Genomic DNA, 20,656 nt, shown 5'->3' with positions numbered 1-20,656 from the left:
CCAAATACTCCAATTTGTTGCTATCCATATAGAAAGAATCTTATCTTTGATGCTAGACCTTTTGACCTTGACAAGGATGGATCCCACATCCATGAGCTCCGCCAAAGACAAGGAAGAATCTGCTCCCAGCCAAACAAGGACCTTGTGCCAAACATTTATAACCACCGAGCATTCGAAAAACAAATGATTGAGCGACTCTGGATGGTTCTCGCAAAACAAACAAGCGGACGAAGAAATGTTCGCAACTCCCCTACGCAACAATTGATCTTTAACTGGAAGTTTCCCTGCGAGGAGTCTCCACGCAAAAATCTGAATACGAGTCGGGATTTTCAGAGACCACCCTGCTTTCATCTTACTAACAGAATTAGAGGGCCACGCTAATTCTTTAGCTTCCTCAAATGTTGATCTTACATTTATATGAATGTGAAGAGTCTTTAAGAAAGTAGGCTTAAATTTGAGTCATGGGATATTAATTATAATTTGAGTCAGCTTACGCCTATAATCGAATTACAAATTTTCATTAAAGATAAGAGCTTATGATTAGACTTAAATTAGAGCTTGGAATGACATTAAATAATTGTTATGAAGATTCATTTAGTAGTAAGAACATGACTTAATTAGTGTCCAGGTCCTTTAACTGAATTTCAGGTTTCACGTTAATCCCTTATCTTATAAATTTATAATTAAGTCCCTTAAAAACATTTCTGTTAGCCAACTTAATCCTTTCTGTTAAATCTTGAAAAAAAAAACGTTAACTTGAGATGATGTGGCATGATAGCAAGGCAAAACTTAAATTACTAAGTGAACAAACAAGTTATATTAGTATTCTATCAGCCATTATTTTATTAGTCTTCTCAATATTATAGGGTTTCCTATTCATCTTCTTTAAAACTGTTGAATGATATTTGAAATCACTGGTTTTTGTGGATATTTGAAAACACCCGCGCAGAAACCAGAACTTTATCCTTCCTCTACTACGCCCTTCACCAAGAACTTTTCATACTTCTTACAAATACATATCTCGTTAGAGCGTCAAGCTACACATTCTATCCTCCAACAACTCCTTCTTGTTGCGTCATTGTTCAGACATGAAGGCATTCCAACGACCAACACCGCCAATGGCCAGAATGTCAAAACCCACGTCGGGTGTGGCAATATAAAATCAATCTTCTTCTAGAATAGTTACATCACAAGTCCATCAATACCACCCAATCACAACTCTGATTCTATTATGGAAAAAATATATTGTTTGGTTTTAATTTCTATAACTTTTTATTATATTTTGATCCTTACAAATATATATTTTTTTTTTATCTTTGTTCTTTTATTTTAGTATTTGCAAAGATGATTTATATTTGAATTGGTTTATGTAATAAATAAATTAATTGATTTTAGTTCCACCAATATCAATTAACATGAAGTCTAAAATCAAATAATTTACATTTTAAAAAACCAAATTCAAATATATGTCAAATTTGAAGAAAATAAGAAGAAAAAATACACAATACTTGAAAGGACCATAGTAAATTAAAGAATATTGTATAGACTAAAACCAAATAATTGTATATTTGAAAGGATCAATTACATATTCAAACTTATTTTTATTCAGTAAAATTCATTTAATTATATTATATTTATTATTATTATTTAGTAATTTTACTATATTAAAATTAAATTTTTACGATTCATTACTTATAATTTTATAAAAAATATCTACAAATTTATATTTTTATTCAAATACTATTATTAAACTATTATTTGTAATTTATGAAATTGAAAAAAAATACCATTGAAATTACAAAATATATTTTATTTTTGATAAATTTTTTACTATATTATTTTCTTCACATTTTGTATTTAAATTTGATAAAAAATACTTAAGAGGGCCATAATAAATTAAAAAATGTTGTATGGACTAAAACCAAATAATTGTATATTTGCAAGGATTAATTAAAGATTCAAACTTTTTTTTATTCAATAAACTTCAATTAGTTATGTTAGATTTATTGTTATTATTTAATTATATTAAAACTAAATTTTTACGATTCATTACTTATAATTTCATAAAAATATTTACAAATTTATATTTTTATTTAACTACTATCATAAAACCAATATTTGTAATTTATGAAATTGAAAAAAATCCATAGAACATTACAAAATACATTTTATTTTTAATAATTTTTTACTATATTATTTTCTTCATATTTTGTATTTACATTTGATTTTATTCTTTTGAAGATATTTAATTTTTCTTAAGAAAAATGAAGTAATTTTGTTAATACAAATTTATTTCCTAACAATCATTTAATTATATCTTCTTTTTACTTTATTTTTTTTCCTTTATCTTTCCTTTATCAACTTAACAAAAGTTGGTTTTATTAGGGAAATTTGGTTTTCTAAACCTTATATGTACCTTAGTTTGTAGTGTGGTCTTGCTTTTTCCTTTGTCTAGCTAGTAGTTGTCTTTGGGTTGTTTGATTCCCTTTGTATTGGGTTTTACCCCTTGTCTTTTAATACAATTGTTAATAATAATTTTTTTTTTAAAAGAAAATGCTCGGATTAATCATTAAATCGGGTCTTACATAAAATATTATAGACTAATTAAAATTGTTTTTCTAGTTTTATATAATTAAATAAATTATTGGACTATTTTTAACTTTTTTTTATTTTTTATATTCCTGTACGATTTTTGGATTTGGTCATGGTGCAGAGCAGATAGAGCAATAATGTTATTTATTTTGCGCAGTTATTAATCAATTTTTCAAACTGAACACAAGAGCTAGCATTCAGGAACACATCAGACTTTTGGAAAACTCTTCAGTTAGTGTGTCCAAGTGGCATGCATGATAATAAAGAGCAGATGATAATAGTGTTTTAGTTAGACAAACAATCAATTTTAAAGGACTTCTAATAATGCAACCCATTATAAGTAGTTTAAGTGGATTTAATAGAATACATAATTTTGAAGCAATTATGCAACTTTTAAGAACTTTAATGAGTTTCACAATCTATTATAAGAGACATTTACTTCACCAAAAACTCATATATATATATATATATATATATATATATATATATATATATATATATATATATATATATATATATATATATATATATATATATATATATATATATATATATATATATATATATATATATATATATATATATATATATTGTAAGCTGTGAAAAAGACTTTCTCTTTATTTGATAAAACTCTTGAAAGTATCTTTCAACTTATGAATCTTCCACTTAGATTGTGTCCAATGGTGAAACTCTTGAGAGATACCATTTTAATGTCAAGGACTTGAAAGAAACTTCCATTAGATTTGCTATTAGTTTCATTTTAATTGTATATTGTATGGATAAATATGATCATACTTGGGTGGAAAACTGATTTCTTTCCACCTCAAATTTAAAAAATTGGCTGTACACTTTTTTCTCGGAAAGCTAAAAATTTGTGAGGAAGCATAGTTCATAGTTGTTTCCAATTCAGCATGCCAGCTTTGCACCCTGATTAGCACGAGTCATGAAGATAAATGACTTTTTTATTGTGACTGTAAATATATATCCATTATGTATTTAAAAATTCTCTCAACTCTAGATTGCATGGATTTAAAAATTGGGTTCCAAAAGTTCATCACTTCAACATTTACGGCATATATAAAAAAATAGTAAGTGCTGTAGTTTATATGAGCATTAAGAACCACAGTTTTGTAATTAAAAATTGTAAAGAAAGTTGCATATTGAAATTGAAATATGCAACCCATCTTTAACTTGTAAGCTATGGAAACCACGTGTGGTTGAATAATATGCCACGTTGTACTTAGTTACAAATTAATAGAATACGTAGTTTAAAATATCAATGATGGGTTAGGGAAACATTGCGCGGCACAACTCAGTCTTAGGAAAGCATGTAGTCTATTTTTGTATTTTTTTACTTCTAACTTTAGACATATTTTTATTAAAAATAAATGAAAAAGAGATAAAAGGGGAGGAAACAAGACGAAAGAGATTGTATTTTATTCAATCTTAAGCCTGAGGTGGTGTTACAGGTCACACATTTTATAAGATATGACTTTTTTTTCTTACCGAAACTAACTTAGTTGATATCATATAACAAATGATGTTCAATACAAGGAGGAGTTAGATTAACAATACTACGTCTAGTTTAAGAATTGACCATTTTTTTAATAAATGAGCAATCAAATTTACTTGGCGCTTAATCTTCATCTTCATCATAATTGAACTAGAATAACCTTGTTTGGGTCACAAAAAAGTTGACCCATTGCATACTCGGCTAAGAAGTAACGCAATAGAGGATTTTACGTGAAAGATCACTATCACGTAGTCTCCACGTGATCTCGCCTGATTCGGCCCAATGAGCCTTGAACATGGATCGTTACGTTTAGCATGAGTGCATAAAGATATTGTCCATACACGTGTGGGGAGGGGTAACCGCAACACTCACTCGTCTAAGAAGGCAATGGCACTCCCTATTAAGAGGGAGAAATGATTTCTCCTAGTCGGCTTGTTATGTTCGGGGACCGATCACTACTAGAGAAAGTATATACAACAACGTTAACGTTACCACGGTCATTTGAAGGACAATGGAGATATCTCTAAATTGAGGCACTAATATTTAGAGTTAACCTATTACTACGGTTGTTTAGAAAACCCATGGTGATATCTTTAACATTTCATGTGTTCAAATCTCAATGCCAAAAAATTCGTGATCTCTATGCCACAAGTCTAACCTTGTTTCTGGTGACAACTCCATTTTCATTAGATTTATTCTCGTACACCCATTTTGTTCCAATGACATTTGTTCTATTTGGCCTAGGAACCAACTCTCATACTTTATTTCTCTTGAACTGACCCAGTTCTTCTTGCATTGATCCAGAATTCATTAGTTAAAGCTTCCTTCTCATTCTGGGGTTCAATCTTAAAGACAAAACAAGAATTGGAAAGTACCTTTCTTGATCTGGTAGTAACCCCTTCATTAAGATTTCCATTAATGAATTCTTTAGGGTGATCTTTCTGAATTCTCATTGAGGGACCTTTGTTGACTTGATTTTCATCAGGCTCAACATTTGCAGTGTTAGCATCAGTATCATTGTTCACCTTATTTTCTGGCTCATCTTCTAATTGTAATGATGTTCCAACATCTGCATCGAAATCATGTCCACTTTCTATAATTGAGTCTTCAACCACAACATTTATAGATTTCATCATGACTTTGATTCTTGAATTAAAAACTCTATAAGCTCTTATGTGTGTAGAGTAACCCAGAAATATTCCTTCATCACTCTTGGGATCCAATTTTCTTTTTTGCTCACGATAAGCCAAGATGTAACACTTACTTCCAAAGACATGATAGTTTTTAATTGAAGGCCTTTTTCCTTTTCACAACTCATATAGTGTAGCTAAAGTACCAGTCCTTAAGGAATCTCTATTATGAATATAAAAGGCAGTATTCATAGCTTCAGCCCAAAAGTGATATGGTAGATTAGAAGCATGAAGCATGACTCTAGATGATTCGTGTAGACTCATATTCTTGTGCTTAACAACTCCATTTTGCTTAGGGGTGATGGGAGAAGAAAATTCATGGCTAATACCTTCTGAGGAGCATAATTCAGCAAATTTGTTGTTTTCAAATTCCTTGCCATGTTCACTTCTAATCCTGACAATAACATTTTCCTTCTCTCTTTGAAGTTTTTGACATGACTCTTTAAAGACTTCAAAAACATCTGACTTTTCTTTGATAAAATTCACCCAAGTGAATCTTAAAAAATCATCATCAACAACATAAGCATACCTTTTTCCACCAAGACTTTCAACTTGCATAGGCCTCATTAGCTCCATGTGAAGCAATTCCATAACTTTTGAGGTGGTCAAATGTTGAATCTTTTGGTGTTACATCTTGGTTTGCTTTCCAATTTGACACTTACCATAATTTCTTCCTTCTTCAATTTTAAGCTTAGGAATACCTCTGATGGCTTCTCTAGACATAATTTTCTTCATACCTTTCAAGTGTAAGTGACCAAGTTTTTGGTGACACAACATGACTTCATCTTCCATGGACATCATACATGATGAGGAGCAGATAATTTCTTGAGGTGTCCATAGGTAGAAGTTATCCTTAGACTATCAAAACTTCATTCTTCTCATTAGTCACCACACACTCAGACTTAGTGAAATAAACTTTAAAACCTTGATCCACTACAACACGGAAGGGCTTTAAAAGCGCTTTTTTTGGGCTACTAAAGCGCTTTAAAGCGCTGCCAAAGCCTGCGCTGCCGTAGGTAACGAAAGCGCTTTTGAAAGCGCTCTGGTAGCCCCCCTATAAGAGCGCTTTTTCTGGAAAAAACGCTCTAGTAGTTCCCCCTATAAGAGCGCTTTTTCCAGAAAAGCGCTCTGGTAGCCCCCCCTATAAGAGCGCTTTTTCCAGAAAAAGCGCTCTAGTAGCCCCCCTATAAGAGCGCTTTTTCTGGAAAAAGCGCTCTGATAGTCCCCCTATAAGAGCGCTTTTCCAAAAGCGCTTTCGTAGGTTGCGTTTTTTTTTAATTTTTTATGCTTTTTTTTTAATCTTAGGCAGCGCTTTTAGTAATAAAGCGCTTTAGTAGGTGGCCCTTTAAGAGCGTTTTTTAAAAGCGCTGTCGTTGCTAAATGAGGTATTTTAAAGTGCAACCTGTAATTTCAGCCTCCCAGTTCGACCTGTAATATTTTCGACCTGTAATATATTTTCAACCTGTAATATTTTCGACCTGTAATATATTTTCGACGATATATTTTCAACCATAGGTAGGACAATATATATATATATATATATATATATATACTAATATAATACCATTATAATATCCAAAATTATATATATACATCATTATAGTTCCTGTCAAACAAACTAAATCATGTAAAGTATGAATACAGAAAGTTTCACATGTAACTAACTCATGTCAAACAAACTAAATCAGTAACATCAACAATATTATACTTCAAATATTGGCAACTGTAAGAACAAAGTTAGTAACCATCCTAGAGTACTATAATATTATACTTCAAATCAACACAAATCCTACTGCATCAATAGCTGATGAATATAAAATTGACACAAATCCTCTTTGATTTCTTCCAACTTAAGTCTCGTGTAAGAAGCAGCATAGAAGTCGTCAAAGTACTACAGAACAAAAACATAATCTGAGTGATTTAGTTAAATGTAATAAATTATAAGAAGTTATCTAATTAAGTTATAAATCCATACCGTGATTGGAATCTCTAATTGATTCGTTTGAAGGATTTCTTTCATAAACCTCAAAACATAGTATCCGCAATCTGAACTGTTTCGCTGTATCGGACACTACATAGAAAAACAAATAAGATTTTATAGTTGTCTTGTTTTATCAAGTAGCATAAATATTATAAGCAAAATTGTGAAAATTAATGTACCTGCACTTTGATCCAAGTAATGTTGTTTGATTTAGTCCGGGATACCTGTGCGTCTCGTTGACTTCGGAACACTTGTATTGATCTAACAAAAATATAAAAGTATATATTTATATCAATCTCACAAATAATTAAATATATAAATATACACGAATATTTAGAACGATCCCACTTACGTATCAATCATTGTCTTCATAGCCGGATAATTGGTCCACTCACCATCTACCGAATTCAGAAAATATACCACTTCTCTTATAGGGTTGATAGCAAGCAACAACCAGTGTGCTCTATAAATTAAAACAATAGGTTATATGAAAATTTTGCAATGCAAAAGAAACAAAGATTAGATGAACCAAGAATGAGAAACTAACCCTACTGGTCGAATATTATACGCCCAAAGAATCAGACTTTCTGTATTGCCGGTGGACAGGAATCTATCGACTAAGTGCTGTCTAACTGATTCCGGTTCCGTAGCAATTGTCATTCCGCTGCAATGGGCGGAAGACACGAAACGGAATCTGTTTGACAATGCAGTCCCGCGCAACACTCTATCATACAACAACCTTAAATAAAAACATAATAAATATTAGATTATTTTCATTGAAATGTGTAAATAAATTGTTAGACTAATTAAATAATATATCGGATGAGTGAATATTACCGGATGTATGAGTGCACATTAGCGACGCCTAGTTGTTCATGCGTAAAAATCTCTTCCAAGTCATCTAGTGCAATATTTGACATGAATTCAATACCAAAGATACCTTCATCCATATTGATTTCACGGAGAGCACCATCCTTCAAATCGGACATATCAACAAGTGTTCCGAGCGTCGTCCGGTATCGAGGCACAAAAGCACCACCTTTTTTTGCCGCTTGCTTCGGAGGACCCTTAGGTGGTACGCTACGAACTTGCTGTGTCACTTGTTGTGACCCCCGAGCAGATGCCTAAAAATCATATAACAATCGGTAAAATATAAAATCATGCAGTTTTAGATTCAAATTATATATTAACACCTTAAATGTATCTCTTTTAGTGATGCAACAAACTCCTCCTCCTGTAAAATCCCTTTACCCTTAATTGCGGGTTTTTTAGGAGCAGTTTAAAATTAAAATGTAAAAAATAATTAACGTAACGGTGCAGAATTGACATTCGAAAACTAAATGATTCATAATGGTTTTCAATATACCTCATCACCAATGATAATGAGCTCTGAGGGCCATGCAACAGATGACCCTATTGCATCTCGCATCAATGTTGTCTCTGAGACCATGTCAGGTACCGGTAGCACCGCATCATGATCTAATACAACATCAACCGATACTTTCAGGTGTCCATCCGGGAGCGGTCTATGGTGAAGTAAATCTCCCAAAGTGTTGTGCACTTTGCCCTTGCCAACTAGGCGATAATTCGGTGGCGATAAGTATAGTTGGCAAGATGAAATGCCCTAAACCAATAGTAAATATAAAGTCATTATCATTAATAAAATAGAACAATTTGTAAGGAAAAAAATTATAATTACCTCGGGAAGTTTTCTTTGACAGTTGATACTAGCTTTATCACTAGTTTCTTTCACCGATGAAGTATTGCACTTTTCTCTCATATACATATCTTTATCTCTTTGCAATTCAGAGACTTGTGCTTGCAATTCCTGCAATTTTTGCAACACTTCTTCATTGGTAGGTTTTCTTCTCCTAGAATGCTTGTAAAAAGAGGTTGGAGTCACACCATGACCTTTACCCCTCACCCGACCGGGATACTCAGGAGCATCCAGTGCTCTACTAAGTACGCTCCTATCATCCTGGTCCTCACCGGTGGATACCGATTGCGACAAGGTCTCCTGTAATTCATTTACATTTCAATAATTATTAGTGGAGATAAAAAATCAATTATATATTAAAAATTAAACATTTGATTTAATTACAGACACAGTGTTATACTTACACATTCAACATAAACTCTTTGAACATCGGGATCGACAGCTCGATTCTTGCCCACACGAGCTTCCTTCCACAACACATGTACTGGAAGTGAGGTTTCCTCACTTTTCGTCTCCTCTAACTATGCATTGACACAAATGATAAAATCGTCAAATAAAACACATTTAGACAATTAATTAAAACGCATTTCAATTTACTTACAATTTTTTCCTCTAAGCGTGCATATCCCAAACGCCCTTTTTTGTATGGATACGCGGATTTTGATGCTCTCGCACTATTTGTGGCACTCCTTTTCCGAAAAGCTTCATCTCTTTGATTTATAAACTCAACCCAATCTTCTTCATCAATGAAGATCTCATACTTTTTTAGACGTCCCGGGGCCTCTTCAAGAAAGTGTCCTTCTTTATCCTTAATATAGTTGTTTGTTAAATAAGCTTTCCACCCTCTATATCTTTTTCCGGCCAAACTAAGAATGAAGCGTTTACGCTCATCTGGTATGTTAAAAGACCTCTGCAAACAAACATACGCAAAGAGTGTGTTAGTATAAGTAATTTAATAAAATTATCGTCAAGATAATAACAACAACCATATATGATACCTTAAGCTCGTCCCAAATCATGTCTTTTTTCTCGTCGAACTCTTTGCTTTTCAGATTCCATTTAGCTACGGAGACTGGAATATGCAAACGAACAAGTGTACCAATATAGCTTGTCAGCTTTGCAGAATTAGGACCAATTGGTTGGTTATCAGAATTCCATTCCAAATTATATATTAATCCTTGGTCTCTATGTCGAATGATTCCCTTCATAATGGTGATGCCTCGTGCAACTTCTTTTGATGATGTATCGGGTTGAGGATTTGTATCCGGAGCATCTCTATCTTGTGAGTTTTCTTGTAGGTTATCTTGTGGGTTTTCTTGTGGGTTCTCTTGTGGGTTTTCTTGATTACTAGCCATTGAACCTGTATCAAACAAACTAAAGCACATTAGTACACTATTAATAAGCTAACAATCTATACAAGTCAAATGGAAGTCAAACCATGCATGTACAAGTAAATCGGAATCGAAATCGATGAAATCAGAATAAGCGTAAAAAAAGAAAGTTGTCGGAATTGAACGAAATTTACATGGCTATGGTAAAACGTCCTCACGGACTCAAAAATGAAGTCGGTTTTCCGAAATTGAGACCCTAAGCCCAACTTTTGATCACGGTCAGAAGCAAAACCGATAAAAAAGCAGTCCCGAAATGTAAAGATAAGTGAATCAGCAGCTCCGGAATTGTCAAAATAGTATAGTTACATGTAAAGAAGTCGACAAACGGATACATGGTTCAAAAGTTATGTACAAAACGAAAATATGCACCAAAATTGAATAAGTATTGTAACAATCGGAATACAAATTGAAAAAACTATACAAATTGAATATATAACAATCGGTACAAATTGAATAAAGCACATTAGTCGGAATATGTATACTATTACCTTTTTCACTAACGTCTCTTTCTTTTCTTGGTAGGATTGTGTTCTACGCGTCTCTTAACAACGCGGACGGTTGGATTGATCCAAATACCCTCATTATGATCATTTATAGTACAAGATTCATTCTCATTTTGATCGTTTCTTGTACAAGATTCAATGCCAACACCAATATCACCTTGATCTCCAATGTTTTCATCAACTATTTTGTTTGTTAAAAGCACTATAGACCATTTCGTACTTGTCGGATCATTGACATAGAACACTTGTTTAGCTTGAGAGGCTAGAATGAAAGGCTCATCTTTGTACCCCACCCTGTTGAGATCCACTTGCAAAAATCATGACTTATCCATTCGTATGCCATTATTATTTTCAACCCACTTGCAACCAAATACAGGAATTTGAAACTTTGCGTAATCAAACACCAAAATGCGCTCGATAACCCTAAAATATGACAAATTTGCAAATTTCGGATTTAAGTCATTCGCACTAGATATGTGCATTGCTTCAGCTACCAAGGTAACACCACTATTTTGCATAGTACTTTTATCATCCTGTTCTTTGGTATAAAATATGTATCCATTAATTGCGTATGCGCTATAAGAAAACACAATTATACTTGGACCATAGGCTAAACATCTCAACCTTTCTGTTACTGAAGCAGGATCTGAACGATACTTTGAATAAATATGTTCCCTAAACCACGGTATGAAACTTCGATTGTGCTCTCGTACTATCCAATTCTCATTTCTATTCGGATTTAAATCTCGGAGAACAACCTTGTGCATTTCAACATACGGCTCAACCTCAATCTCATTGTGCAGAACATACAAGTGCGCTTGATCCCGCTCGGCCATTGATACTGTCACAACTTTATTTCCAATTAGCCTTTTTCCTTCTTTTTTTTCAACAATATGAGATTTGGGGAGTCCAATTGATTGAACATTTGACAGAAAATCGGTACAAAACTCAACCGCTTCTTCAACAATGTATCGTTCGGCAATACAACCCTCCGGTCGACTTCTGTTTTTCACGTACCCTTTTAATATTTTCATATAACGTTCAGCAGGGTACATCCATCTCATATAAGCTGGTCCGCACAATTGTGTCTCTTTCACAAGATGAACGACTAGATGAACCATTATGTCAAAAAACGAGGGAGGACAATACATTTCAAGATCACATAAAGTAACAACTATCTCTTTTTGCAATGTTGGTAAGATCGCGGGATCGATCACCTTACTGCAAATTGACTTGAAGAAAAAACACAGTTTAGTTATTGCGCTTCTTACTTTTTCTGGCAGAATAGAACGTATACCTATTGGTAAAAAATATTCCATTATAACATGGAAATCATGCGTCTTCAAACTCTTTAAATTGAGGTCTTTCATGGACACAAGTCTTCTAATATCTGAAGAGTAGCCTTCTGGAACTTTAACTTCACTGAGGAACTTACACAATGTTTTCTTCTCCTTTCTAGATAGAGTGTAAACAGCAGGTGGCAGATATGTTCGTCTTCCTTTCGTCACGGGTCCCAATTCAGTTCTCATTCCCATGTTTACCATGTCCTTCCTTATGTTAAGGCCATCCTTAGACTTTCCTTGTATATTGAGTAACGTACCTATAACGCTGTCAAATACATTTTTTTCAATATGCATAACATCCAGGAAATGTTTTACGTACAACGACTTCCAATATGGAAGTTCAAAAAAAATTGACTTCTTCTTCTACCCACCCTTGACAAGTGAATGTGCAAAAGGCTTGCCAAACTGAGTGCTCACATCTTTCACCTTTTAAAAAATTTGATCACCTGACAAAAAAGGCGGGGCTGTACGATGTTCGGCCTTTCCATTGAATGCTTTTCTCCACCCACGGTAGTGATGATTAGAATTTAAGAATCTACGATGGCCGAGAAAGACATTCTTCTGACAAAGATCCAATCGTGTCGTATCGGTTTCATCTTCACAAACAGGACACGCTTTTTGACCTTTATTGCTGTACCCGGATAGATTTCCGTATGCTGGAAAATCATTAATTGTTCCAAACAACATTGCCCTCAAGTTGAAACTTTCTTTCCTATACCCATTGTAAACCTCCACACCGTTCTCCCACAAAACTTTAAATATTCGATTAAGGGTGCCAAGTATACGTCTATGTCATTCCCTGGTTGTTTAGGCCCAGAAATTAGCATAGAAAATATCATGTACTTACGCTTCATACATAGCCACGGAGGTAGGTTATAAATCATAAGAATCACAGGCCATGTGCTATGCGAGATACTTTGAATACCATGCGGGTTCATTCCATCAGTAGACAATGACAAGCGAAGGTTTCTTGCTTCTTTTCCAAATTCAGGATAATCAGTATCAACTTTCATCCACTGTGGTGAGTCTGCCGGATGTCGCAACTTTCCATCAATAATTCTTTCATCTGCATGCCAAGTCAAGTGTCTTGAATCGGTTTCACTACGATACATGCGTCTAAATCTCGGAATTATAGGAAAATACCATAAGACTTTGGCCGGAGACAACTTTTTCTTATATCGAGGGGCACCACATTTAGGACACTCATTCAATGCTGCATACTCGTTTCGAAACAAAACGCAATCGTTTGGACATGCATGTATCTTATCATAGCTCATGCCAATAGAGGACAACATCTTTTTGGCCTCATACGTTCGATTGGGAAGAACATTATCATTTGGTAGTATATCTTTCATAAGGGCTAATAACTCTGTGAAACTTTTATCCGACCATCCATTGTCCGCCTTTAAGTTGTACAACTTTAACACCGCAGACAATCTTGTGAATTTTGTACAACCATCATACAACGGTTTCTCTGCATCGCTTACCAACCTCTCGAACATTTTGGGATAATCCTCAAGATCTTCTTCAAGCGCTTCTGCAATCTCTTCGACTCGATCATAATCATATGTGTCTGTGCAATCGTCGTTTGAAGCACACTTCGTATTACACCTCGACTTAACATTCCCGTTACTTTTCTCACCATGCATTGTCCAACATGTATAACTTCTATCAATTCCAAACCGTAGTAAATGCGATGCCAACTTATTCCCGTCAACCTTACCCCCATAACAGCAACCCAAGCAAGGACACGCCATTCGAATCGGGTCTTCAGCGTGCGCAACCGCAAACTTAACGAATTCCCATACCCCTTTCTCGTACTCTTTCGACAATCGGTTTGAATTCATCCATGTTTTATCCATGTCTTAATTAAGCTAAACAAATGCTTTTGCTTCTTGGTTTCTCTATCAGGTACTAAGGAATTCTGTCAAGATAAGAAATAGCTATCATCATTATGTCTTGATCAGAATACCTAATGAGATCCTATAAAGTGTGAATAATAGAAATAAATCTTGTCAAACCACTCAAGTCTTCAAATAGATCGTTATGCAACTATAGTACAAAAATATACTACTGTGAATAAGCAACACTTAAGCAATACCTAATGAGATCCTATAGCTTTCATATTGGTTAAGTTGGTAGTTAGCTAAGGATAGGAAGTTACAGTTGTCTCGATTGTTTGAGTCTCTAAAAGAAGACAGTACCTTATTTCAGCCTACCCCCGATTTCTTAAAGAAGACATTACCTTATTTCAAGGTAATTTAAGTCCACAAACCAAAAAACTGATTGAGAGACACTAAATTGAAATTAAATAGAACCATAAACAATAAACTATAAGCAGAAAACAACAAACTATAAGCAAGAAGAAAGGGCTAGTAACCTGAGTTGGACTTGATGTGGGAGACGGGTAGGTTTGAATCGGCGTTGTACAAGTAGAAACCAGAGGCTTCAAAGTAACTGTAAAATTAAACACACACGATGCAATTAAATACCGAAATGCTCAAATATTTGGTTCTAGAAAAGTATGCTTAAAATGATTTTATTACGTGTTAGATTGAACATATTAAAGTTAGTTTCTATACTGCAAAATTCATCATAATACCAGTAATTTGAGAAAGAAATTTACCTCAGATGTTACCGAACTCAAGAAAACGCCAAACGCCGAACTAGGCCGGGAAACAATCAAACTTTCACTCTACACAAGTTACCCCTATAGCAAATTCACAAAGTTAGTAACCACCAAGACAAAATTGATTGAAAGATTCTAAAAGAACCTACATCCTAATAGACACATGAAATTCAGTCCTTCAAATTCTAATTTAAACATATAGAAAAGAAAATGGAAAAAAAACTCAAATATACTTTGAAGATGCAATCGGGTATTCCTCCAATTGAAAATCATATGGATTAATTCAATAGGTCGATACTTGATCTTGAAAACATAAAAATCAAGCTAGATAATGAACATTACATCATGAACTCTTACTGATCATGTTATAACTAGTTCCTATGTAATCAATATGATAGAAAATTTAAGGATCTTAGGAGTGAAAATAGCCTTGAGTATTTAAATGAAGAGTTCAATGAATATTGTAAAATAAATTGCTTATCCAGAACAATGCAGAGAGTAGAAAATCCTAAAAAGGAAAAGAAGGTCCTTCTTATATGGCATGAATATAACTCTACATGGTTATAATAAGTCTATATTTTGATGTTATAATAATTCTGGAACATCAATAATTTCAAGGGTGTGTTCACTATGTTCATACTCATTCTTTATACTTAGTTAAACTTTTGTTACATAGTGTTAATTTTTTTTTCTACATTTAAAAGAAAGGCTCTTTGTGGTAGTGAGTAGTGACTAACTCCTGAAGAATTTTACTCATGATCTTGAAGATGCATTCATTAATACAGAAAATTCTTTTTGAAGATGCATTCATTAATACAGATTTTTTTTCTTTCTTCAACAAAGCTTTACCCTAATTACATCTGTTCTTATATTATGATTGTTGGTACTCTGCAGACCCAACACAAAACCCTAAAACTACAACAGACCCATTCATTAATACAGAAAAATCTTATTCAAGAATGAAAAAGTTGAAATCAGAATTTCGCTAACCTTCACAAAGAGAAACGGGAATATAGAACGGCGGCGGCGGCGAACAGTGAGGGCAAGAAGACGTTGAGTGGTGGTCGGTGATGTGGAGGTTGGCGGCGGCGAGCAGACGTGTGTTGGTCGGCCCTGTGGAGGTTTGTGGCTGTAGCGTTTGTTAACAGTGAGGGCAAGAAGAACGATGAAGAATAATGAAAGAAAAACGTGTCTGTTTTAATTTTGTTTTAAAAAATTTAATTTTAAAATGAGCTACGCCAGCGCTTTTCAAAAGCGCTTTCATAGCTAACCCTATACCAGCGCTTTTTCCCTAAAAGCGCTTTCGTACCCTATACCTATACCAGCGCTTTTAGAAGCGCTTTCATATCTACCCCTATATCAGCGCTTTTATAAAGCGCTTTCGTAAGGTGCCCTATACTAGAGATTTTAGAAAGCGCTTTTGTAGACATACCCTATACCAGCGCTTTTTTAGTGTTTTTTCCCTTGTTTTTTAATTTTGTTTTTAGCGAAACCTATACCAGCGCTTTTTCCTAAAAGAGCTTTCGTAGGGGTGCTGCTGAAAGACAAATTTGGCATAGTGATCACATAGCTGACTGATACTTATCAAATTAGTAGTAAGGCCATTCACAAAGAGAACATTATCAAGCTCGATCCCTCACACGCTAGTCTTCAAACTCCTTTAATTTCTCCTTTTGCAACATCCCCAAAAGTGACATAACTTGTGGTGTGATTTTTTAAGTCCACCAATAAGTCTTTCACTCCTGTCATATGCCTGGAGCAGCCACTATCAAAATACCAATCTTCTTTAGATGATACCCTAAGAGAGGTATGAGCTATGAGACTAGTAACAAAATTCTTCATTCTCCATTCCATTATAGCTTTAGTCCTTACATGATTAACCCTAGGTTGAGGTGAATGTTTAGGATAGCCATACAGTTTTTAACAGAATGATTTTGTGTGACCATATTTCCCATAATGATGACATTTCCAAGACTGATGCTTGGTTCTGATTTAAGTTTCTTGACGCTTAAAAGGAGTTTGTAACATTTGGTCAGGCATTTTTCTCCTATCCTTTACTTCAACAAAAACAAATTTCATCACAAAGTTCTTCTTATTCTTTAAAGTTTGATAATTAAAACCTATACCACTATATCTTCTACCTCCTTTCACATCTTAAAGTATTTCATCCAACACATTTGATCCATTGTTCAACATCCTTATAGACTTGGTAATATTTTCAAGCTTAGATATTAGTAGAGTCACTTCATCATGCAAATAAAAAATATCAGCTAGGCAATCCTCTTTTTCAGCTTGCAGCTGGGTTATGATCTCTTTCTGTTTTTCTTCAAGTTGGCAGAACTCTTCACTTTTAATGCATAATTCCTTGTAAGTAGCATTCAATTCATCATAAGACATTTCTTTAACTTGGATGTTTTTATCAAAATCCCATCTGCCACTAAGAGCTGTCATATGCTTAGCAATCTCAACTTTTGTTTCATCATCTGATTCATCACCATCAGACCAGGACACATAAAAAACCTTCTTTTATTTCTTGAGGAAGGGTGGGACATTCAGGCTTAATGTGACCAAAACCTTCACATTCAAAACACTTAATACTTTTATCTTGATATGACTTCTCTTCAGTTCTGTTTCTTTCCCTAACATTATAGTTCTTGTTGATGTCATGCGCGATGTTCTTGACACCGGGTCTTGCTCTTCTGTTTATTCTCTTCAGCACCTTGTTAAATTTCCTCCTAAGTAACACAATGCCATTTGACATATCTTCCTCAGTATCAAGGTCATATTGACCCTTTTCATCTTCAGTGTTCGAGACAGAAGATATGCTTTTGTTCTTATATTCAGATTTGTCACTAATAGCCAATTCAAATGTTTGAAGTGACCCAACAAGTTCATCAACTCTCATGTTGCTGATGTCTCGGGCTTCTTCAATAGTTGTCACCTTCATGTCAAATTTTATAGGTAGAGATATAAGAATCTTCCTAACAAGCTTTTCTTATAACATCTTCTCCCTAATACACTGAATGCATTTACTATTTCAAGAACATTTATGTGAAAGTCCTGAATACTCTAATCATCTTTCATTTTTAGATTATAAAATATGGTAGTGAGAAGATAAAGTATTGACATCTTCACTTTAGATGTGCCTTCATGAGTTGTCTTAAGGATTTCCCAAGCATCTTTAGCAATAGTACATATATTAATTAACCTGAAAAATTTCTTGTCCACTCCATTGAATAGAGCATTCAAGGCTTTAGAATTTCAAAGAGCTAATTCATATTCCTCTTTGGACCATTCTTCTTCTGGCTTCAAAGAATCATTCTCATTTTTGTCTTCACAACAACATGATTCTATCCTTTAAAAACAACTTTCCAAGATTTGTTGTCCATGGATTTCAAAAAAGCTATCATTCTAACCTTCCAGTAGTCATAGTTTGCACCATCTAATAGAGGTACTATGTTATTGTATCCTTCTTCCTTGTCCATAGTACTAGAAGGTATCTTCCTTGGAGCTCACCGAAAAACAGAACTGGGTGTCATGGTGAAAAATTGGAGACCAATCTATTGATTAACTTGACTCGCAAAAATAAGAGTTCGCCCTCGAACTTTATTGTTTCCAAGGGAAGGGGGAAAAGATCGAATATAACCCACAATAAACATGCAAAGCAAGAATCAAGGCTGAAAGCAAAGCAAAATTAAGAGATTTAAGGTTATGGGAGTTGATTATACAAATGGAAGGTATTAACACTGAATGTATCTATAGTACTATATAGGAGCCTCTTGAAATATCTGTGTAAAAGGCTAAAATTATTTGCTTGCAAAAGATTGGGTGGATGAGAAGAGAAATGTTTTTTTTATTTATGATTTTTAATTTGGAAAGACATAAAGTATTATGCCTACGTGCCAATAAAGGATCAAAATCTCATAGTTCAGGTACAACTAACAAAAGAGTTTTTTATGGTTGATTTTAATTGAAGAGACATTTTGTCATCTAAAGGAGAACACTTAACTAATCACGCACAAGTTATGAGAAGATGGGTCTTTTCACCTTACTGAATTAGAAGGGCTCCAATTTGGATATAGAATCAACAAGTATGCCACTAACTCCCTCAAGTGGAAAAAAAATCAACATCATTTAAATCGTTACTATGGAGATAGGAGACTCACATCTCAATAATAAAGATGATTAATTTTTAATCGTTGAAAAAGATTTTAAAGGAAAAAATGCCAAAATGGGAAAAAGATTTGAATGAGTTTTGTGTTTTTTAGTCTTATGAAAAGAGTTTGAGGTGCTTAATGTGTTTTGAAGCATTTATTAAAGAAAAAAAGTTTTGAAAATGCAATGACCTAAAAGTTTTTTTTATATATAAAGATGTGTAAGTTTGAAAATGAGGTTTGGGTGACAAACATAAACATAAAGGAAAAACAGATGAGCAAAGCATATACAAAGAGGCAAACAATTGACTAAAAAGTTAAAAACACAATCCCTTTTTCTTGGACTAGAGCACAAGCAACATAAGTGTGACTAGCAATTAGGTCAAAGGCAAGCAAGCACATGATATTTAAATACCCATGGAAACTCAATCACATGTATAAGGCTTAAGGTCAAACATCCACACATGAATCAATGAAAGTATATAAGCATGGCAAGAATAGCTCAAGAGAATTCAAATCATCAAGCCTCAACATCAAGATGAAAACCAACTACTAAAACAAAGCGTCATGGCATTAGGAAGTAGTTCAACAAAAAAAAGCAAAGATTCAAACCAATTAGGGTTCATGTCTCTAAAGCTCATGCATTAGGGTTTTTGTTCATGAGGTCCAAACACATATAACCATGTCAAGAAAACATGCAAATGATGCTCGGAAAGTACAGTCTGAAGTATGAGAAATATTATTCATCAGAATGAGTCTGATGCTCCTTTACAACTAATTTTAGAGATGGAAAATAACGCCCTTAGCCTCCTCAAGTCTCGGGGAGTATGGGTATGTGCTTACTTTGCTTTGAAGTGCTCGTAAGAAAGTCCAAGAGAAAAGCCCCGAGACCGAAAAATGCAACCGAAATCGGAACTCAAATTGCACTATGTTAAACAATCTTAGAACGATTCATATAAGAATCACTCTATAAATAGTCGGCCAACAAAATATATGCGTCCATGTGGTTCAAAAGATAATATTAAAATCAACTTCGAAATCGCAAAGCAGAGAATGAAGTAGTTACTCAATTTGAATTTATTTACAAAGTATGAACCAAAATTCAAACATGGCATAATATGTACATGTCTCTTAGTTAAACAAAATAAAATGTGACCTCAAATAAAAAAGCATAATTATAGGCCTCTCAAACCTTATACTGTTATTAAAACAAGATTAAAATAAAAATTAAGAAAAATATAACAGCCAACCAAATCAAATACTAGTAATGTTCTTAACTTTTCATCACTTCTCATTTTTTCTCGAAATTATAATATCCTCTCTTTTTTAAATTATAATTATATTTCATTATCTTTTCCATTTTTTTATTTTCATTCTATTTCTCCAAGAATCATGCATATATAAACACTAAAATGAAAAGTCTCTATCTGTTAGGTAGTATATAACTAGAGAAAATGATTATCAAGTCAAAAATCAATCTCCTTAACAGCTGTTGCACCTTTTCTTAAAAGATCAATTCATGGTATAGAAAGTGGAATCTGACTCTCAATTATAGTAAAAAACACAAAATGCCCGTGTTATTCTCTTATTGTTAGAATTTTTATTTATTTAATCTAAAATCTAAATAATTTTTTTTCTTTTTT

This window comes from Vicia villosa, unplaced genomic scaffold (genome assembly GCF_029867415.1).
Source record: "Vicia villosa cultivar HV-30 ecotype Madison, WI unplaced genomic scaffold, Vvil1.0 ctg.001278F_1_1, whole genome shotgun sequence".
In the NCBI taxonomy this organism is placed as follows: domain Eukaryota; kingdom Viridiplantae; phylum Streptophyta; class Magnoliopsida; order Fabales; family Fabaceae; genus Vicia; species Vicia villosa.
Note: the sequence above shows the minus strand (reverse complement) of the source record.